The sequence below is a fragment of the Labrus bergylta genome, chromosome 4 (assembly GCF_963930695.1).
Source record: "Labrus bergylta chromosome 4, fLabBer1.1, whole genome shotgun sequence".
Taxonomy (NCBI): Eukaryota; Metazoa; Chordata; class Actinopteri; order Labriformes; family Labridae; genus Labrus; species Labrus bergylta.
The window spans coordinates 6,010,749-6,034,716 of record NC_089198.1 but is presented as its reverse complement, the minus strand read 5'-3'; the positions used below and the strand labels follow the sequence as shown (position 1 = coordinate 6,034,716).

Sequence of the window (23,968 nt, the reverse complement as noted above, 5' to 3'; positions counted from 1 at the left end):
TTACACTCAGAAACCAGCAAACCGTCTGAGACTGTTTCCACAGACTAACAGCGGTTTGGCTGCTTCAATATCAGGGTTTTTCCTGCATAGAGATTTCTTTGGCGCCCCCCAAAGAGGTTTTAACCAGCGCCAAAGGAAAATCACGAGCGCCAAAAGAAAAAAAAGACGATTCTCTGAATGTTAAAAATATCTATACATCAAACGACTGTTGAACAAGCAGAACATAAACTTAATGCGGGGTGATTGTCCGTTTGGAGAGTTAATTTCAAAGAGTAATGCTCTTCATGGTATAAATATTTATCCCAACAGTCATGTTAAAACTAAACTAAACCACGTATGATGTAGCTGCAGCTAATAACTTATGGTAACGTCAGCCAGCTGTAGTCTGTGAACTTCTCCACACAGACTGTCAAACAGCGCTGCCTTATAGCCAGCAAATATATTTTTATTATTTCTCAAGTTCCTGATCTGATCAAATGATTCAAATTATCTGTGACTTAAGTCTGTGATTATTTGACATAATACCTTAACTCAAATAAATGTACTTAAACAAATGTGTCAGTAAAACGAAAACACAATTTAAAGGTAAAGAGCAGCCATCATAGGAAGAGGGTGAAATGCACTGAGGATGTGACCTCCCCTCTCCCAATCTCATTACACCCCTCTCCCTCAAAATCCCTCTCCTCCCCTGTTTCACTGTTGCAATAAAAAACTATTCTTTACCAGATTTAATTGGGGTTTCAGTAACTTAAGCATAATGATAATATTCTTTATAAAATGGTCAGAAATAACAGGAAATGCACAGATTTCTGTCAAATAAGGTAATACAGACTCGTAGACTATACTGTTATACCCGGGTCGAACGTTTTCTACAGCATGTAAAGTCACCCCCCCCAAAGGCCCGTTCTGAGCCAGGAAAAACCCTGAATTCCTGTGTGAAACTTCAAACAGGATTTAAATAAAGATGAATATATTTGCACTGCCTCTTTCAGAGTTCAATGGATGGTGAAGCAGGAAGTGGATATCTGTGTGATTGACGAGGTGCTATCGCAGCAACGCGTCAAGCAAGATAAAGATGTAACAAGCCTGTCAAAAATATAAATATGGTCACTGTGACCTCAAAAAAACCAAGATGGAAACTGACTAACCAAAAGTCAGGTTGATGTCAGCTTCTTAAATTTAGTCTAAAATGATGTCACGTCCACCTTTATTCCCCTGAAATGGGAGGAGCTATACTCCAGCATCGCAGGCCTGTTAGCTGAAAGGCATTATGGGAAGAGTTATGGGAGTGTATGCGGTGGTCTCAGAAAGATGTAGACACTTGAAAGGGGGGGAGGGGGAGGGGGGTTTGTTCAAATATCTCAGAAAACGCTCGATTCTTCGGCCTATACTGTAGCAGCTTGAGTTCGACGTAGCTACAACTGCAGGAGCACTTACATCTTATTTACATCATAGACAATCTAACGTATTCCTCTCTCACAATATAGAATCCAAACCATCATCAAACGAGGGAGCGATCGACTCGCCACAGTCAGAACCACATTCAACAAAAGTCAAAGAGAAAAGGGGCGACACGGAGTGAGGGGGTGATTCTTGTTTCTTCTTCAGAGTGCAAATGTTAGTCAAAGCTAGCTGACGGACTGAACCGTCCAGACAGAATTGTCACTTTTTTAATTCCTTTTATTTACGGATAAAGCATTTTTTTATTTTTTTTAACTCTGGGGGAATCGACCTTTAAATATTTACAAGGATAAGAGATTTTGTTTCAGGACTTACACGTACAGAACATGAGTCAAATAAATAACAAGTACAGATATGAAGTTTCTGTGTGCTGGAGGAGTTATGTTACATAAATCTGAATAACACAGATGAGTGTTAATACATCATGAGTAGGAGGAGAGCAGCACGATACACAGATCATCTTTCACTGGACGCTGACATGTTGTTGTTGTTTTGTTTACAGAAAACATGTGGGACATACTGAAGAGTTGAACGCTTCTCATGACGACACATCATTTTGGTTGTTTGACGATGATCAAAAATGTGTTCATAACAATAATTAAATTAAAGACTAATATATTAATACCATCCACATGATGTCATAAATAGAAATATAAAATAAATATGTAAAATACAATGTGAGCTGCAGCTGCTGACCGCAATAAAGATCTATGTTGATTCAGGGTTTCATAGTGCCGTTAGGTAACACTTTGAGTTCGAGCACTCGGTGAACGTTAAGTATCAAACTAAATAAAGACGTTCAAGCATCATCACCGACAGTCCATCAGTCTGCTAAACAGAGCGACGTCATGACAACATGTGACTTCTACCATCTTGTTCTGGTACTCAAACTGATTTTTTTATTTCTCTTTCTTCGTCTGCTAAAAAAACAAAAAGGTAAGCTGACACGCTTTTTTTTTCTCCAAAGGTGGCTGTGAATTCAGTGTTTATATTTTCATGCTGTGAATCTTTTCTCAAACTTTAATTCAAGGTTTCTATGTGGTCTTTTATTTATTTTTTAAATTGATTGAATTCATTAAAAGCGTTAGACGTGGTCAAACTGCATATGAACTAAAATACTGTAAAGACTTGAAAATCATGATTCAGGGCGCCAGGGGCCTAGCGGTTAGGTCGCACCCCATGTACGGACACTATAGGCCTCCAAGTGTGCAAGTCCAACCTGTGCCACCTTTACCTCATGTCATTCCCTTCTCTTTCTCCCTGATTTCCTTCTCTACTCACTGTCCTCTGAAGGACAGGAACAGAAAGAACTCGCAGTAGAAGTTGATGTTATTAGCTCCCTGATGGTTAACAAATGCACACAGGCTCTTAGAGAAATTGTCTGAGGTTTTTCCACTTTAAAGGTCACATATCCTCCTCTTCAGTGTAAATGAGTCTCAGAGCTCCTCAAAACATATGTGTGAAGTTTCTTGTTCTAAATCCACTCTGATCCTGTATTTGATCATGTCTATAAACCCCTCTATTTCAGCCCTGCTCAGAACAGGCTGTTTCTGTGTCTGTACCTTTAAATATGTAAATGAGCTGTGTCTGACCACGCCCCCTCTCTGGAAGGGCTTGGGTGTACTCTGTCTTTCTCGCTCCATGTGCTATTGTTTACGGTGAGAAGGCAGACTCAGAGGGCAGAACAAACACCTAGCTGTGGGAGTGTCACCCACTTGGGGGAGGGGCTACTGCCCTTTGTGATGTCATCATAATACAGTCAACCTAACATGAAGGCAAATGAAATGGCAAAAATCTATCTAGGAGCGAAATTAGCGTGGCATAATCCAGGGCAAACTTTAAGTCTGAACACACCTAAAGGATCCCAGCCTCTCATGCTGCATTCATGTCCTTTGGGAAATATCATATCAGAAGTTTCCTGCTTGAAACTAATATAAATCTGTTCAAATGGGACCTAAAGACGGATCGGGAACATCGTGGTTGGATCCAGAGAATACTCTTGTATGAATCCTGACACGTTTTTGAATCTCTTTCTCCCGTCGTTAGTGATTTTTTTGTGTGATCTCCACAAAATGTGTGAATGCAATGCTTGATTTGGTATAAAAACCCACTTTAAGAAGTATTGCTCACTAGTTCATGCGTGTAACGAAACCTCTAAAAGCCGACAGCTCCTGAAGGAAGCCCGCTGTAGTTGTTCCCATTTGACATGAATGCAGCATTAGCCTGCATGCTAACTAGGGAACCACCGAGTCGTAGTCTACTGTCGTTCCTCAAAACAAAACTACATTTCCTCTCTGTGGCCTTCCCGTTTTTCTTGCACTAAGTTGCTATCATGCTCCAAAAAAGAATCATCTTTAGATAAATGGGGCTTCGTTATAACACACTGTAAAAGGGGGCTCGCTGCTTGTGGTAGAAATAGCCTTCTGGTTTTTTTTCAACATCTGCACTACAACATTGGATTAGAGGTAAGAAAAACATCGTACAAAGAAAAGTGATTCAAAGCATGTGATTAAGCCTGCAAGTGGTAAAAAAAAAAGAAACCCAAAGTGTGTACTTTTACAAACCAGATTGAAACCAAAGACTGGTGTTGAGGAGGTGATAGTGCATAGATTTGCATGGCACTAAAAAGCGTGCCAGGACTGAATACAGCACTCGATGACTCGTCTACCAGCTGTGGAAAAAACTGAAATCTTTCACTGTGTAAATATCAATATGATAAACATATCTGCCAGCATCCTGTGGAGTTTGATGATTAGAAGCTGATATGTTACAGGACGGGGTGTGAGTGTGTGTCGGGGGGGACCTCGTGTGGCGTCTTAACGGGGGATGCTACACAGAGGGGTTTTTTTTCGAGGGGAAGGAACGCACAGAAGCGGTTTGAAGATGTTTTAGAGCAGAAATGAACCGAAGAAAAAAAATCTCTAAAGGACGCTTGTTGAGGCCTCCGAGTGCTGAAAGCTGCCCTGAAGGCACACTTCAAGTCTGTGTGGGTAAAGGGCAGGCAGAGAGCACAGAGGGGAAACCAGTACTGTCCACTTTGTCTGCTGGGGCAGACAGAAGGCTGTGGGTTCACAGGTAATAATATGAAAAGTTTAGAAATGGCTTCTTACCTGATGTCTTTAAAGCTTGAAGTTCAGTGCTCTTCCTCCACTTCAACCTGATGGGAAAGATCAGTCACATACGATATAAAAACAAACCAGGATCACTCATTAAACATATTTTAGTGAGTCGCACAACTCTCTATTTAACGGTTCATTCAATATTTAAAAATCATTTATGTTGCTTTCCGTTCTTCTTTGTCCTGCAGTCTGACAAATGATTACGACGAAGAACATTATATTTGATCTCAAACACGTCAGCGCAGCAGCTTACCTGCCTCCACAGTAGGGTCAAAGTTCATCTCAATAACGTTGCTGCAGTTTCAACAGCAGTTAGCTCCAGGTATTAGCATGCTAACGTTATAGCTTCTGTTTACGTTATACACCAGTAAACAGACACGAGAAGTTTGAGAAACTTTTTTACTCACCACAGCAGATGACTTAGAACAAGGAACCGAGACCTGAAATAATGCCACTCAGTTGAATGGTAGTGGCTTCCGTCAGTGGCACACCGTCATGTTGATGTTACCCTAACTTTCTTCTTCTTCTTCTTCTTCTTCTTCTTCTTTAATTATGACTCATATTCCTCTATCCTCCTCAACAAACCTGTTCTCAAGAGATATTTAAACAAGCATCTTCGTCCTCTCCCTCTCTCCCCACACTCCAAAATACTTTTTAAATCTCTTCTTACGAGTCCCTCTCTCTCCATTTCTGACATCATGTTCTGTCTATGTGCTAAATACTTTCTACATTTAATAACTATGTTCAACTGTTTCTGCTAGATTGCATATCTCACAAAGACCAGATGAATGTTTTCCAGTGATATGTAGAGAGCTATTTAAATGACTGTGACTGATTCTTAACCTGGACATTACGACCTCCTCTCTTCTGTTGCTCCCTCTGTATTTTACTTTATCTATTTCCCTCTGAATTGAATATAAATGTCTTCCCTTTGTCTGATTGTTCTGATATTGTTGCCATTCCTGTTTAATTTTACTCCATGTGACTTGTTTCCCCTCTGACTTAGATCATTTGATGTTAATATCAATCCTATGTTAATATCAATCCTCTCTTTCTTTACAGCTTCCTTTGCCAACCTGTCCACCTTTTCATTTCCTGCTATACCTGAATGTTCTGGAACCCACATGAACATCACATCTGTCCCCTGTTTAACCACCTGGGAATGTGTAAATATGATTTCATATAATACATCTTGACGACTGTGAGATGATCCTGATTGAATACTGTATAAAGCGCTGACTGAATCACTGCATATCAGCACTTTCCTTCCTTTCATTTGCTCAACACATTCTAATGCAACTAAAATGGCGTACAACTCTACTGTGTACACGTTCAGGAAATCTGACGTTCTCTTCACTACTTCAACCTTGAGTTTTGGGATAAACGCAGCTGATCCTGTTGCATTTGTCATCGGGTCTTTAGATCCATCTGTGAATACTTGTACATGATCTCCATATCTCTGTTCTATGTGTTCATAGAATTCACTAACTAAATCAACATTTCTTTTTCTTTCCTTTATCTTTAGTAACTCCAAGTCTACTTCAGCTGTCTCAAGCAGCCACATTGGAACTGGTGGCCATAAAACAGCTGGACTGATATCCTTGTCATACACTCCCATATCTCTCGCCACTCTATCCCCGATCCATCCAAAACTGGACTTGATTGTTCTCTCTTTTTCCCAGCAATCCTTTAACACTGCTTTTGTTGGCTGACTATCTCCATGTCCTCTCAAGTTCAGCCAATAATTTGCTAATAGCTGTTTCCTCCTTAAACATAGTGGCATCTCTCCTACTTCTACCTGAAGTGCACATATTGGAGATGATTTCACTGCCCCACTACATATCCTAAGAGCCTGTGCCTGAATCATTTCTAACTTTGCAAGTGTTGTCTTTGCTGCAGATCCATATACCACACTCCCATACTCAATCCTAGTTCTAATTAACGCCACATATATATATTTTAAGGCAGCAACATCAGCTCCTCAATCCATTCCTACGAGACATCTCATTACATTTATTACTTTTTTGCATGGATGTGTTCCTTCCATGTCAACCGGACATCAAAAAATACCCCTAAAAAACTAAATGAGTCAACTCGTTCTATCTTATTTCCACACAATGTCAACCCAATATTCTCCCCAATTTTCTTTCAAGAAAAGAACATGATCTTTGTTTTTTCCACAGAAAATGTCATTCCCCACTTTAATCCCCACTTCTCAACTAAACTGATCCCTTTCTGAATTTTATTTACAATAAATTGTATATTCTTTCCTTTTTTCCACAATGCTCCATCATCCACAAACAATGACCTTCCTATATCTGCTGGGATATTATCAAATATATCATTTATCATAATTGAAAATAAAATCGGACTTATCACACTTCCCTGTGGTGTTCCATTCTCTACAACATACTTTTTAGATATTTCATCACCTATTTTTACTTGAATCGATCTCTTGTTCAGAAAATCCATTATCCAATTAAAAATCCTTCCCTTGACTCCCATGAGATGTAACTTAATCAAAAGTCCCTCTATCCAAAGCATATCATATGCTTTCTCAACATCAAAAAATACTGCAACTACTGTTTCTTTTGTAACCTGAGCTTTTCTTACAACGTCTTCTAAGCTTACCAACCGGATCCATAGTTCCTCGCCCTTTTCTAAACCCACTCTGATATTCTGCCATCATCCCTCTTTTCTCTAGATAGTACACCATTCTTTCATTTACCATGCGCTCCATCAGTTTACAAACATGTGATGTTAAGGCGATTGGCCTGTAGTTTGCTGCATTGCTTGGATCTTTTCCTGGTTTCCTTATAGGAACAATCACTGCCTCCTTCCAGCTAATTGGCACCCTCCATTCCTCCCATACCTTATTATACAACATTAACAATCTGCTAAGTGCCTCTGTACTTAAATGCTTTAACATGATATAACATATCTCATCTTTCCCTGGAGCACTCATTCCAGACTTAGCCAATGATTTTGTTAGCTCTCCCATTGTAAAAGGAACACTAATCTCATCCTCAACATGATTTCTCTTACTCAGTGCTTCAATATTTTCAAATTTTGTTTTGTCCCTGTACCTTTTTGCTTCCTCACTCAGATTATTAGAACTGTTTATTGTAGCAAACGTTTTAACCATTAATTTCGCTTTTTCTTTATTAGTTATTGCCCCATCCTTTCTGTCATTTAACACAGGATAATTCCAATCTCTTCTGTCCCCTCTCATCCTTCTAATCATCCCCCAAATTTCTCCTACTGGGGTCTTATTCTTCTAGTATAGCCGTTGTGAGTGAACGTAGCGACGTCGATGACATCATACGCTGCGTCCCTCTGTTAACTCAAATGATATGATTTAGACATGGATATTAACTCAAACACATTGATCCATATTAAATTAAAACACATCACTCGTTCAGAGAACTCAATAGTTTACTGTTTAACTAATTAGCTGCTTTTAAGTTCTGTACCCTGAATGGCTTTGAGTTAGTAATACTGTTCGGGTTTACAGTGTAGTTTTAAACTATAAAAGGAGGGTCATTTGTTCAGCCATTTAGTTTTATGAATTTAATATTTTGCCCACATAAAAAACAGATTAATTAATATTTATTTGCTGATGAATTGGACTTGAAAATCAATTTAAAAAAGTCAATTCTTGTTGGATTTATTATATTTATATGTTTCCTCAAAGGTATTTTTCTAAATCAAACAAAAACGCAGTGTCATGAAAACTGCAAAAGAAGGTGTTCAATAGTTTTTAGTTTTAAAAGGTTCATCTTTTGAAAACAGGAAGGAAATGTTTACAAACACACATTTAGTATTAGTTTTCACGGGATTGTATTTATGTAATATTTTAAATAGAAATTACTTCATTTTATTTGTAATTATATATTTAAACGGGGAAGTAAGGAGCCCCTGAAGTCCTAAAAAGTATAAGAGTTTTTTACTTTTTTGGACTTCAGGGGCTCCATAGTAAAGAGAAATCAATTCCGCATTTTTTATTTGATTTAATAAGGTCCAGAAAACAGGGGACGGGAATATACTTTATCTCAACAAAGCCAAGGTTTCATTTTTATTTTTTTAACTGGCGGAAATGGGCTTCCATATTCCTGTTTTCAAAAGATGAACCTTTTAAAACTAAAAACTATTGAACACCTTCTTTTGCAGTTTTCAGTCCCGTTGGACTTCAGGGGCTCCATAGTAAAGAGAAATCAATTCCGCGTTTTTTATTTGATTTAAGAAGGTCCATCTATTTTTACAAAACCTTTCATATTTCTCTGACGTCACTTCCTGCCACTTTATCCTGGCGGGACGTTACTGCTGCTGATTGATGCTCACCTGAAAGTAGACCGAATAATTAATACGTTTCTATCTTCGGACAACTTCCGGGTTCACCTGAGGGAGATTTTCTTCACTGGAGAGGATGAAAACAACTCTTCATGAGGTGAGTAACAAACAGTTAGATTTAAAAGAGGACTCGAGCTAACGGTCAAACCTCATATTGTAAATATTAAGTTTAAATCTCGTGGACGAGGACGTCATGTTTCGGTTTGTCACGTTTTCATCTGGAAAGAAACCCGAGATTTTATAATAATTCATTAAAACATGACAGATGTATTTAGCTGTGAGATGAGTCTCAACACTTGTAGTTTTACAAGTAAATTGAGTGAATTCATTTAAATATAGGCTTACCTGCGTTCTCCCACTTTCTCGCGAGACTTCTTCCATGAGTCTGTGGTTACGCACCTAACTTGATCAGACACAGGTGGAACATCTGCTTTTATATGTTAAAGTCATGAAAGGTTTAGAGGTACTCCAAAACCGACTATTACAGGTAAAGATATCCAGATATGATGCAGAAGAAATGTTTAAAGGGCCTGTCAAAGAGTGTTTTTGAACTTTTCATCACTTTTTCTCTCATTGTTCACCACAAACCAAAAATAACAGTTAGAAGCAAAAGGTAGCCCGCTGCTCTTACAATTATTGTACATTTATTTTAGAGGTGAGCGACTTAATATGTGAAATATTTAGGGACACGTACCAAAGCTATGGTACCAAACTACACCACGTTGTGCCATTATCTGGACCCCTACTAAAGTGAGCACTTCTAATTCCAGGGTCCGGTCCATACATGTTAACATAACATAAAAGTCTACAAAGATGTAACACATCACCTCTAACACTGCTCAGGAATGAGGAGACGTAAAGGCATATAGGTGTTTCAGTCTGAAGTCTGTCAACATTAAAAAGATCAGATCTTCTCCTCTTCTGAGCTTTATGTTGACTTCATAACAATCTCTACTCCTTTAAGTCGAGCAGCAGAAGAGTGTCAGTGTGTAAAAACAAAAGGCTCATTTATTAGCTGAACTAAATCTGCAAGAGTTTTCCATGTCACTGATTACAACAGAGGCCGATTAGGACGGGACCCTTAAAACATTTAGGGACTAATTAAGAGTATACTCACTTCTTCAGGCACCACTTTGCATCAGCAGACCATTCAAAATATTGACAACAGAATATGAAGAAGTGTGTGTGTGTGTGTGTGTGTGTGTGTGTGTGTGTGTGTGTGTGTGTGTGTGTGGCCTGCAGAGCTCAACTGCTGCATACCTGCAGGCTGCACGCAGGTACTCTTAAATCTTCCCTTTAAGATCGACCTTCTGTCAAAACAACTCCAAATATGTTCTCCGCCTGAGTCATGCTGACTCCATTAAGAGGCTGTGAGAGTGTCTGTGTGTTAAACAGAGTTTTCACTTTTCATCAAGTTCATTTTTTTTGTTGTGCACTTGTCTTTTCTTTCGTGAGCAGTATGGGGAAAAAAATGTCAAATTGCTTTCCCTCTTTATTGTCACCAAACGTGTTGCATTACGGCTCACCACAGAACGCTCTTCTTAAACGTCCACATGCACGACAGAGACAGTCTGCAGCCCGAAAAATTCAATTCTGTGTCACACCACAAAAAAACACATTCCAAGTGTGTTTACCCCGTCCTCCTCTTTGCAGATACACGATACAAAGAGATTCTACAATTCTACAATTCACTTAGCAGACACTTTTATCCAAAGCGACGTACATCAGAGAGTAAGAACAACACAAGCAAGGATCTAGAAAAAAAGGGAACAATGTCAGTAAGAGCAAACGATCAGCTTTGAGTCTGATTGGACACACAGGTGCTGACAGGAAGTGACCAGAGGCAAAGCACAACATTGAGGGCAGTTCTTGAGAGCTCTAATCAGTATAGAAACCATCTTATAAGTCGTCGTTATCAAACAAAAACCATCGTCATTACCATCATCATCATCAATAATATGGAGACCATCATCATTAAGTTAGTAGGTATTCATGAAAGAGCTGGGTCTTTAGCTTTTTCTTAAAGGTGCAGATCCAATGGAGTTTGGAAGTTCATTCCACCACCGGGGGGCGACAGAAAGGAGAAGAGTCTAGTCAGCGTCTTAGGAGCCTGTTGTGAAGGTTGGATCAGACGCCTTTCATTGGACCATCAGCACAAGACGGGCTCTAATCACTAATGCCTGCTGGGTGTCAGAAGCTACAGCACAAAAACAGCCTTTTTGTACACATCAATTATTCTAAATACAGCAGGGTGAGATTTGTTGTGATAAAAAAACTGCCTATGCATGTACAGGACGACATCAGCAAAGAAATATGAAGATCAAATTTGTTCACAGGGGGCGCCAAAATCAACACAAATCAAAAGTTCCTCACAGGAGCTCACTGACCCAGTGGAAGAAATAACTATAAAATTATGATCAATCATCTTCCTGGTGTTTTTTATTTTATTTTATTTTGTTGCTTCAATAAAGGCATCATTATTCATTTCATACTGTTTCATAACCACATAAAAAAAATCCTAGGAGAAAATTAAAGCACTGCAGATGTAAGATTGTCACGAGCATCACTTCCTGTGTCACACTCGACTTTCTGCACAAAAACAAAAACACCTGGGGCGCCGGCGGTGGAGCAGAGGTAGAAGTGCACACCCCATGTGTGGAAGCTATAGTCTTTTTTAGTTTTTCAGAATCCAATACAAAAATCCCATAAACGAATATTCAATAGACCCCATGGTGATGCTACTTCCATGTTGGCCTACAAAAATACGTAATTTGGTTTGTTCTCTAATATATTTGGATCAGCTCTCACGTATTACGTTTTGTTATTGTTTGAACTTGACAGAATCAATGTGAGGCTACTGTTTTAAATAAAGTTTTTGAAAATAAAGAATGTGAGATTTGAGTGGCAGGTGACTGTCCTTTGATCCAGAATGTGATGTCATAGATCAAAGCCCAACATTCTGAGGCAGAGGCACATATAGAACCCCACAAACACTCTCAAACAGCTTACAGGACAAAGCTAACAGGAGGAGACAAACTTCAGCACATTTACTGTCAGGAGACACAAAGCAAACACAAACATCAGATAAGATGACTTCCACAAGCAGCATGGACAAGATGGAACAAAGCTTTTCAGTGGTCTACAAAGACTCTCTGCGCCCCATTATCCAATCGTGCCTTGAACAGATGACGAAGGTACAATGGACCAATGTGAAGGCCGGATCTTTTGATAATCGGACCAAAAAGCTTCTCATGGCTATGTGTTTAGATATAATCGATACTATATCTAAATACATCCATGAGATTTATAAAACCAAGTCACCAAAGGAGAGTGACAGACCAACAAAATCACCCTCTGGATCCAAAGGGTCCCAGAACAGCCTGGCTCTTTCTGAAGAGCAGGTGCATGAGTGTCTGGGTGACTTGGGTGTCACCATTGGACAGATTTTGGCTGAGACAATGGGAGTACAGGGTGACGTCTGTTGCCCCAATGCAGAGCAGGTGACAGGGCTCATGGTCACAGAGGCCACAGAGAGAGTTAACTCTGAGCTCTCCAAAGGGTTCAAAGGGAGTGACAGCATTGGGGAGAAATTTGAGGGATGCAAGACCTTCACTGCCAGAGTGAGAAATATTGCAAAACATGTAGGAAAAATGCTGAAAAAATGTTCTGCTAAAAACACAGCAGAGCAAGTTGAATCTCCGTCAAATTTAAAGATGCGTCATGAGCAGGAGGAGGTTGAACCCACTCTGATTGATGAGGACAAGGAGGTTAAACCCACTCCGACTGATGAGGACGAGGACATGGAACAGACTCCAACTGATCAGGAGGAGGAGGATGAACCAACACTGGTTGATGAGGATGAGGAGGTTGAACAGACTCCACCTGATCAGGAGGAGGAGGTCATTAAAACATCTCCGGTCCCTGTTACTCCTCTACAAGGAGAGAGACGAGAGTATCATCTTTCTGTAAAAAACAAATCCATTTCATCTGTCAATGCAGTAAAGTCGATCCTTGAGGAGGTGTCCAGCAATATTTCACATTGTGTGAATGGTAACATGTCTAAAGAAGAATTATGCTTGCACCTTTCCAGATCTTCCAGAGAATCTGAAGACCTCGCACTTGAGATTGTGGAAATGGTAAATAGTGAAGCTGAGCAGGACCTGGATGTTAAATCAGAGATGGAGTCACCCAAAACATCAATATGGAAGAGGCTCGTAAGCAAAATTAAGACTCTCTATATCCGCACATATGTTCGGGAAGCAATCCTGAACATGAGGGCGACTTTAAAGAGAAAACTTAAAATCTGCCAACGAAATACAGACAAAGCTTCAACGCAGCTGCTCATTGTAAAGGCGGAAGTCCTGGTGGAAGAGATGATCTATGAGGCTGAAGATGTAGATAGAAACTCGGGTACAGATGAGGTATGCCTGTACGAGAGGATTGCCAGCGACATTTCCAGCGGCCATCACAGCAGCTTTGCTGAGGATCTGAGCGATGTTTTGTGCGAGCACCTGAAATCAGCAGGAGAAGAAGTCTTTGTAGGCACAGATGAGGAAATGAAGGCAGAGATTCAGCCTGAGGTGGACTCTTTCATTAAGAGGATGTGGACCTGGCTGAAACAGCAGTCACAACAGCACCTGAGAAGGCAGGATAATGTAAGCCACGCTTTGAGGGAGATCGAGAAAGTTGTGGACTCCCTGCCAGAGGATACAGATCATCTGGAATCAGAAATTAAGAGTTTTACACCAGAATTTGAAGCAGAGGAAGCTGTGTGTGAAGATGAAGCTGAGTATGAAGAAGACGTAGTCCCCACAGCTGTGTGTGAAGATGAAGCTGAGTATGAAGAAGACGTAGTCCCCACAATTCGGGAGTGGGATAAAGTAGCCTGTGACATCCTGGTGTCACAGCTGGTACACACAGTAATGAAAGACGTGCCCATTAGTGCGTCCCATGAAGCCTACAAAGCCACTATAGAAACTTTGAAAAGCATGCTCTTGGTAGAGGTAAGAGCCTCTGGAATTGAAATTAATTTACAACACATGAAGAAGAGCAGCAAGATATGTGAGAAGGTGCACAAAGACCTTTGCCAGAAGCTTGGTGAAGGGTGGCTTTGGAGGAGCCTGCTGTTACAGACTCCCTCAGACATCGAGTTTGTGATTGAGACTCTGAAAAAGCGCCTTCTACCCAAAGAGAGCAGGGGCATCAAAGGATTCTTCAAGTCCAAGTGGAATTCTTTCACTAGCCTCTTTAAACGTGGCTAAAGACATGTTACCATCGCTGGTCCTCAGGTGTGTGTGTGTGTGTGTGTGTGTGTGGGGGGGACAGCTCTTTCTCACAGCCTTCATTTTGTGTAGCAGCGTGCCTTTCAGCTCCTGCTATGACGGCTGTGAGAAAGGTCTCCTGGGGCCTGACGTCAGACCTCATGTTCAGGTTATTCTCTGTGTTATCAGCCTCTCATTGGCTCCTAGCTCAGAGGGTCTAACCTGGACATGAGGAAGGACTTCAGGTCCCACCAGGGCCACACAGGACGACATGTGAGCACGCATGGAGTCCTGGCTGGTGTGGGTTTACTCCGAGCGCTTCGGTTTCCTCCCACATTTACAAATTTGGAAATGAAATTTGAAAATAAAATTAAAATTACAATCAATTTGAAAAACGAATCATCTCTCTTTTATTAGGTACATTTTTCTTTAGATTATTTCAAATATTTATTTGTGCCTCACATTTTATTTCATTTCTGACTCTGTCCATGGTTCTCATTTTTACTCTATCACTTGCATTATTTTTCTGTTTTTCACATCACATTATAAACTTAAAGAGCATATTGCAGGTTAAATCTTTTTGTAAATTAACACTTAACATTGTCTGATTAGATGTGTTATACAACACAAAAGGGTAAAAAATTAGAGGAGAAAATGGCCGTTTTCAGTATAGCTGTTTAGAACGCTCTTGTGCAGTAGGTGGTACTGAGTGAGAGTGGGAGTTTCGGGTCATGTTTATTGTGTTTCTTCCATTGTATTACATTTAATTTGACCAGTCATTAAGATGGTTAAATATTGTTTAAATAATGTTTCCCTAATAGGAAGAAACATGGAGTTAGCTTTTGTGCCTGCATTTGCTTTGTGCAGTTGAAGAGACAGGACTTTATTTCTGCATCTGTGATCTGTCACAAAAAGAAGAGGGACTCTGCAGATCGAGCTTGGCGATTTCCTTCCACATAAATTCTGCGAGTATCTCACCGTGGAGACTTCAGCACGAGGTGTTAAATCATTAAAAAAAATTGGGAATCAAAGAACTCACATGGTAACTCTCCCCGTGAGCTGTCAACAAGATAAGAAACTCGACGCCTGGTGAACTCTACGTTCCTCTAAAGAGGTCCATTTGGTTCCCCCCCGCTACCGTCTCCCATTGCCACCGCTGGGAATTCACCTCCACATAATTCAGCAGCTCTTACCTTGACACTGGAGGTGTGTGTGTGTGTTTGTGTGTGTGTGTGTGTGTGTGTGTGTGTGTGTGTGTGTGTGTGTGTGTGTGGGGGGGGGGGGGTTTAATCAGCTGCAAGCCACCTGTCTGAACTGTGAGATCACACAAGCAGGCTATAAGGACTGCTTCTGGAAAAATGACGTTAAAAGGGTTTTCGACATTTACTGATGTCAACGGGCTGAAAAACTGTTTATTTTTTTAAGATTTATATTTTGGGCCTTTAACTGAGAGATAGGACAGTGGACAGAGTCAGAAATCAGGGAGAGAGAGAGAAAGAGAGGGTAATGACATGCAGGAAAGGAGCCACAGGTTGGATTTGAACCTGGGCCGCCCGCTTGGTGGACTACAGCTTCCATGCATGGGGCGTGCGCACTAACCACTGCACCACCAGCGCCACCAGTGTCACCAGCACCCCAAGGGGGGCTGAAAAACTTGTAGCCTTAAATAATGGTGCTCTTTAAGTTTGCTTGGGCTGAAAATTTGTCCATTTAAGTTAATTTTCAGTTTTCCATTTTTTTTAGTTTTGCTATCCTGAATGAAGCTGTCAAAGTTATGACACGTAGTATTAGACTGCTAAATCTTTTATACTTACACTCACCAACGTCTTTCAATCAACCTATACGGCGTTGAAAAATTAAGTCAATGAAGAAGTGCAAAAAACTGCAGTTCCTTGTGTGTCCACTAGAGGCTGGCTCCAAAAACCAAGGCAATCCCATAAACACCCATGTTAAGATGCAAGTTTTGGATAGTGTTGGTTCTCAGTTGATTATTTTATAACTCACACCATTTAGATTATAATAAGGTTAAGAGGATATGCTTAATTAGGAGCGTGGCTTATCTGAATGACAGGCAGGTACTTTGGCTGTAAAGGGCCTCAGCTCCACCCCTTCTTTTTCCTTGTTGGGAATCTAATCACACTGCAGAACCAGCACAAGATATTTATTGCACATACAGTCTCTAAACTGAAGCATGTGAACACCCCTTTGTCCAAATCCATTAACTCTTAAAACCTTTCTATAAGAGCCATGATGATGTTTTATAAACACTGTACATTTCTGCTCACTCAGCAACACGTCTCATCTAAATTCCCCCAAAAGCTGACTCTCTGAGGAAATGTCCAAAATCAACAAGAACGTGTACAAACAGCGGCTATTGTTTCATCATTTACGGATATTTGAAAGGTATTTAAAGACAACAAATGTAAAAGTTTTGAGCCCTCTCATGCACCTCCAGGCTTCAGTGAAATCAGATGTATGTGAGGGCAGAGGAACCCTGAGGGCGGAGTCATATTCTGGACTAAAAAGCGAAATGGAAAAGAGGGCTTTGTTTTTATTTTTGCAGCTAATCAGAGCAGAGGAGGGGGAGAAGCCGTATCTTTGAATTCCAAGTGCAACAGGAAGACATGATTAGGTTTCAAAGGAAGTGAGGGGAAGTGTGTGGTCACTAAGACCGATGTGGAGCAGCCAGCTTTGACCATAAAGTGAACCTACTCAATAAACCACATCTCATGCAGTGTAATGAGTGTCATGAGTTTTATATCTCTGGATGTGGTTGACTGACGTTTAAAAGCAGTGTTGTCATTAGTTTTGTTCAAATAAAAACAAATACTGCTTTCTTTGTTAGATAGAGCTTGCCTTTGACATGAGGACAGAATATATAGATATTTAAGTGACATGTGGTGGGCTGTTATTTTAAGCAATTACAGTAAAAAAAACCTTTTCATGTATTGGTTCTGTCTGCCCATTCAGAAGGTCTGAACTGAACGGACTATTATTTCTTTTGGACTCTTTTTATTTGATTTTTGACCCAGAAAGACTCATTTTTGTTTTTTAAACTGAACATTAAGGGCCTGAAAAAGGATCATTTTTGTTGATTGTTTTGTTTTACCACTGGAAGAGAGAGAGAAAATATTGTGTTTGTTTGTTATCAGAGTTGCTGGGGAATATATTTTTGTGTTGTTGGGTTTTTTGTTTTATGTTACCTAATACAAGAATGATTTAGTGAAGTGAACTTGTGTGGCAGTTTTCTGTTTCATTCTTATTTATAAGGTGGTTTAGTTTAATACTTTTACATCCTTTGTGTTGTTTTTTTGACAATAGATTTGGTGACTAAAAATTACAAACCAAAACTACGGTGGCCGGTAGAGGTCAAACGCTCAGCAACTGATGAAACGACATACATATAGATAAACACTGAGCATATATAGAAAAGCTGCACATTCAAAAGCAAATGCAAACTACCACAACAAATGCAAAGACACAAACGCGCTGCAAAGACACAAACGCGCTGCAAAGACACAAACGCACCGCAAATAGGCAAAACAACTGCATAAGCATCAAACGCGCTGCAAGTACAGAAACGAAACTTAAGTCAAAACACACACATCCAGAAAACAACAGCAAACACAGAAACGCTGCATGTTCAGCCTTAAACGGAAGTGCTCCAGGCCTGTAGGGGCGCTGTGGAACTGTTCATTTCAGTTTATTTACGGGAGAGAGTAAGAGAGACAGCTAGGAACAGAAAGTTATGTTTAGATAGGGAAGTTGTATCGTTGAAAGACACAGGATAACTTCAATGTTACTGAAACGCGGAGATAAAGCGAGTCCGACCGGGATTTTGACATCGGGGACAAGAGCCGAGTGTGGGTCTGTGGCTGCAGCCCCGGGATAGCTGGAGCTCGTGTCTTTGCAGCGGGTTTCAGCCTTTGCATTTGTTGTGGTAGTTTGCATTTGCTTTTGAATGTGCAGCGTTTCTATATATGCTGCGTGTTTATCTATATGTATGTCGTTTCATCAGTTGCTGAGCGTTTGACCCCTACCGGCCACCGTACAAAACAACTTTTGCCAGGGACAGCCTGGCTGGCACTCCAGAAAACAAGCAAATTAAATTAAAAGTCTTGCCACTAAAACCGTCACGACATGCTGCAGGAAATGGTGTTTGCATAAAGCTGATAGAATTAATCTGACAGCAACCGAAAAATATATAAAGTTTCAATGAATGAACATCATGAGGACTATACTCTCAAATCATTCTCAGAAATATTCTTTACATATGACAAAATATATTTTCATATTTGCAGGAAAGAAAAAAATCAGCATTTCCAGCATATGTAGATATTTTAGTGAAAAAGTCACCAAGTCATTTTTTGATAATTTCATAGATAAATCTGATTCTTCATGGAGCAGCAGGCTTTTGGTGGTAGAAGGAAAAACAGTTGTACAGAGAGCAAAACCCGGCGCAAAGCAACCCACCGTATGACATCACAGCTCCCGTCAGAGGTTATCTGATGATGATTTGTCTCTGTAGACAGATAGCTGTATGCAAACTTGTACGGCTAACAATCAGATATGGATCAAACATTTCTACTTGATCGGACAATCTGCATGACGCTGTGTCCGTCTGAGGTTCATACTGCACAATTTTTCACTTATTTTATTAAATTCTTGGTGTGCAAGACACATAATATATATGGACATGCAAACACCCTCCCTCTGTGTTTGACTTCCAGAATATGGGAGCTCATTATTTGTCGGCTGCATACACCCTGCTACCAATCATTTAAAAAACATCTATTAGATGTTTCTGCACAAGTAAAGCGCACCAAAAAAATCAAATAATCTCTTTCTCTGTTGCCTTAAAGGAGCAAGATGTAACTCTGACACCTAGTGTTTTAAATGGGTACTGCAGTCCAAATTTAAAACATCTGAGAGATTTCTGTCCTCCACCCTGCCCCTCCTCTCTGGAGTCGATGCACACAAAGGTTGACATGTTGCGGACACAGAAGCTTCTGGTAAACTGAGGGGCGTCCAAAACGGCAGTGTGGGGGGTGCCTTAAAACCGCCTACCTTCTCTGATCAAAACAAAAACAAACCATTCAGGACTTAGAAGGAGGACATACTGGCTGCTGCATTGTTGTCAGAGAAGCCAGCACTTCAACATAGCATGTTTTCTTAAAGGCTTTATATGCGATTTCTTCATCCAGCAGATGTCACCCTTGAGCACCAGCATGAAACCAAAACAACTTGCGCTGCATTGTTGTGTTAGCATGCTAATGCTAGCGATCACATATAAAGACTTTAATTTCTGATTATCTAGTAAGACCATTTTATCTTTTCATTCTGTAGATTTCTTTCATAATGTTCCTTTGAGGCACTTTAATGCAGTTCAGAGTAAAACAATTAAAACAGAAGAAACTTATCAGAAAAAAAAAATGCAAACAGCTGCTCATGATAAATACATTTTATCTTTTTTACAAATATAATTGATTGGACTTTAACGGTAAAACACACACACACACACACACACACACACACACACACACACACACACACACACACACACACACACACACACACAATAGCAGCTAAATCATAAAAAATATTCCATGTCAACTGGAGGTCTCTGTTCCCTCAGTGCCCTGGATGAGCAGTCAAACGTAACTTTCTACTTGCCAAAGCTCTGCAACACAAAGACTGATGGTTTGTATTGCTTTGTTAGTGGCCATCGGTTGTGCACTTCTTTTCACAGTGCATTGTGGGACGCAATGAATCATCTATATGGGGTAGGAAATGCTTAGACAACACAGCAAAATGGTGACTATAGTGCACTATAGAGTTAGTGTGATTTCACAACAAATAAAGTTATTATTAGTCCTCATGGAGAGCCTCTTGTCCAATCAGATGACTCGGTCTGGACTGTTTGTGTGTTTTGTTTTTACCACTGTTAGTTTGAACTATTGCACAAAATAAGTTGGTAAAAAAAAAGAGAGACAAAAACCAGTTTCAGAATTTAAACCTAATGTCTCAACAACTCGGATGCAGTCTCAGTCAACACCAACCAGATGCCCCTTTCTCCTCCTCCTCCCAAAACCACAAACCCCCTCTCATCCCTCTGCTGCTCGTCTGGACTCTGTCTGCACTGAGAGGTCAGTCATTCATTTTTCAGCATCCAGATGAGGTGAAAACAGATGTTTACCCCTCACAGTGTTGTATCCTGACTCAGCAGCCTGAAGCTCGTTAAGTTAAATGTCAACACATTACCAAAAGACTATTAATTAAAGAGCTTGTTCCCGAAATACTGTTAAACTATTTTGGAAACACCTTGAGTCACGTGTAATTCAACTTTAACAATTAAGTGCTCCTGTTTTGTCAAGTTGGAGTTTATGTTGATGATGATCCTGTCAATAGGAACCAAAATGTTTTGATTTCTGAGCTCCTAATCCTTTTGATGAGTTGGGCTTTTCAGGGCAATTGGCATTTAAAAAAAAAAACCCTTCACTTCAGTACAAGCGGCCTTACAACAGTGTTGAAAAATGTAATTACAAGAAGTCCTGCTGTGAAGAAAAATTACATCAGCCACCAAAATGTGGTCAAAGTACAGTGTACTACAGTCTCTATCAAACCTCTGCAGATGATACAAAATGCAGCAGCACGACTTGTCTTCAGCCTTCCTAAAAGAGCACACCTCCGCTGTTCATCTCCTTACACTGGCTCCCAGTTACTGCTCGCATCAAATTTAAAACTCTGCTGCTCGCTTCCAAAACAGCCACAAAAACGTCTCCTCCTTACTTTAACTCTCTGATCCAGGTCTACACTCCCTCCCCCCAACTACGCTCTGCCAATGAAAGACGTCTGATCCAACCTTCACAACAGGGTCCTAAGTCTCTGACTAGACTCTTCTCCTCTGTCGCCCCCCGGTGGTGGAATGAACTTCCAAACTCCATTGGATCTGCAGAGTCCCTGCACCAGGGTCCCAGGATTAACCAGCAACCAGCTCCACCAGGCCAGGCCCAGGATTAACCAGCAACCAGCTCCACCAGGCCAGGCCCAGGATTAACCAGCAGCCAGCTCCACCAGGCCAGGCCCAGGATTAACCAGCAGCCAGCTTCACCAGGCCAGACCAAGGCACTCTTTGGTTAGCTTGCACGTGGACAAAGCCGGTTGGTATCAAGCCAGAGTCACCATGCCACCGAAAAAACAACCGGCGATGGAGGAAGTCGACGACATTAAGAAGTCGCTGGACTTTCTCTCGGGGGAGATTACCGCTGTCAGGCTGCAGCAGAAATCCATCCTGGACCTGGTGGCCGAGGTTAAGGCGCTGAGGCTGGAGAATGAGGAGAAGGACAAGAAGATCGTGTTCCTGGAGAGCAGAGTGGCCGACCTGGAGCAATACACCAGAATGAACAATATTATTATATCGGGGCTCAAAATAAAACCCCGGTCGTATGCACGGGCAGTGACCGCTGACCGTGACGGCGAACCAGAGGCAGTCTCCGAGTCCGCGGAGCAACAAGTGGCAACATTCCTACAGTCAAAGGGAATCGACTTTAACTGTAACACCATCGAGGCTTGTCATCCTCTGCCCCGCAAAAACAACAACCGGCAAACCGGCCATAATAATGAGGTTTGTGAACCGTAAACACAAAATTGCACTACTGAAACAAGGCAGGCAGCTGAAGGGGACAGACGTCTACATCAATGAACACTTAACAAAACGAAACGCAGATATAGCCAGGCAAGCACGATTCATCAAGAAACAAAATAAAATACAATCCACGTGGACCACCAACTGCAAAATCTTCATAAAGCTTAACGGAACACCGGAGGAGGCCAAAGTGATGGTGATCAGAGACATTGCGGAGCTGGACAAGTTTCAATGAGGCCGAACTGGAAACACAAGTGAGTAAAAAACCTACACAATCATGACACACTCTAAAGGAAATCATTCATCTACATCTGGAGACATTATACCGGTACCTATAACCCAAATGATTGCTGATAATGAGAATCTGGAACTGAAAACATTTGAATACACGGAGCACAATTTACTAGACATGGAATACAATATCGACCCGGAAAATAACTTCTTCTTAAACATCAATGACGACTGCGGCTATTACACAGATGAACAGTACAATAAGACCATTAAGGCAGATCAGAAACTATCAATCATTCATTTTAACAGTAGAAGTCTGTATGCAAATTTCTACAACATTAAGGAATATTTACGTCAATTTGCACAACCATTTAACATAATTGCAATATCAGAAACTTGGATCAACCCTGAAAAGAATGTGGACTTTGAATTAGATGGCTATGAACTGAACTACAAGAACAGAGAGAACAAGACTGGAGGAGGTGTGGCTGTGTATGTGGACAAAAACCTTAATTGCAAGGTGGTAGATGGAATGACAACTGCAATCGGAAATTCATTAGAATGTTTAACTGTTGAAATCTGCATGGAAAAAAAGAAGAACGTAATTGTTAGCTGTATTTATAGAGCACCGGGTTCCAATATTGATATATTCAAAGAATGGGTGGAAGAAATGTTCACAATACCTAATCAAAAGGTCATGTTCATCTGTGGGGATTTTAATGTAGATCTGCTTAATCCCAATAACCACAAACCAACTGAAGACTTTATCAATACAATGTACAGTCTAAGCCTCTATCCAAAAATCACCAGACCCAGCAGGATTACATCTCACTGTGCCACATTGATTGACAACATATTTACAAACGTTATAGACAATAATACAATAAGTGGATTAATGATCAATGACATCAGTGACCATTTGCCAGTGTTTATAGTTTTCATTAACAACTAGAGGGAAAAACAGGAGAGTACAGTCAAGTACAGAAGAGTACGGACAGAAGAGTCAATGAACGCTTTAAAAAATGAATTAATAAATCAAAATTGGGAAATATTATATAAAGAAGAAAACATTGACAGAGCTTATGAAAAATTCTTAGGGGTATTTAAGTTGTTGTATGATAAACATTGTCCAATAAAAGAAATCAAAATGAAATTTAAATGTTCAGATAGTCCATGGATAACTAAGGGATTACAAAATGCCTGCAAAAAGAGAAATACACTATATAAAGAATTCATTAAACTTAGAACCAAAGATGCAGAAAATAAATATAAGAAATATAAAAATAAGCTAACTAATATTATGAGAAATAGTAGGAAATAATATTACAGCAAATTATTAGATAAAAATAAAAACAATAGTAAAGGTTTATGGAATATATTAAATAGTGTTATTGGAAATGGTTCTAGACAAGTTAAATATCCACATGACTTTATTGATAATGATATGACTATTGATAATATGGATGATGCAGTTAATGGCTTCAATAATTATTTTGTAAATGTTGGACCAATACTGGCTGAAAAAAGCTCTGTTTCTGTGAGATCTGACAAGAATTATGATTTCATAGACATTAATCCAAAATCAATGTTTCTAACAGCAGTGGAAGAGAGTGAAATTATAGAGATTGTTTATAAATGTAAAAACAAAACTTCTACTGACTATAATGACATTGACATGAGAATAGTTAAACAGGTCATTCACGGAATTGCAAAACCACTAACGCACATCTGTAACTTATCATTTAAAACTGGTAAATTCCCAAGAAAAATGAAAATTGCAAAAGTCATACCGCTGTACAAAACTGGAGACAAACACCACTTCACAAACTACAGGCCTGTTTCACTGCTTCCTCAATTTTCAAAAATCTTAGAAAAACTCTTTGCTGACAGACTAAACAAAT

General features: G+C 40.1%; 1 long non-coding RNA gene across 1 annotated transcript; it reads left to right on the top strand.

Moving 5' to 3' along the window:
• The first annotated feature begins 5,626 nt into the window (after positions 1-5,626).
• On the top strand, positions 5,627-6,960 carry LOC136179131 (uncharacterized). Its single transcript, XR_010666391.1, has 2 exons — positions 5,627-5,746; positions 6,106-6,960. It is a non-coding gene; the product is annotated as an uncharacterized lncRNA (long non-coding RNA).
• Positions 6,961-23,968: the final 17,008 nt, after the last annotated feature.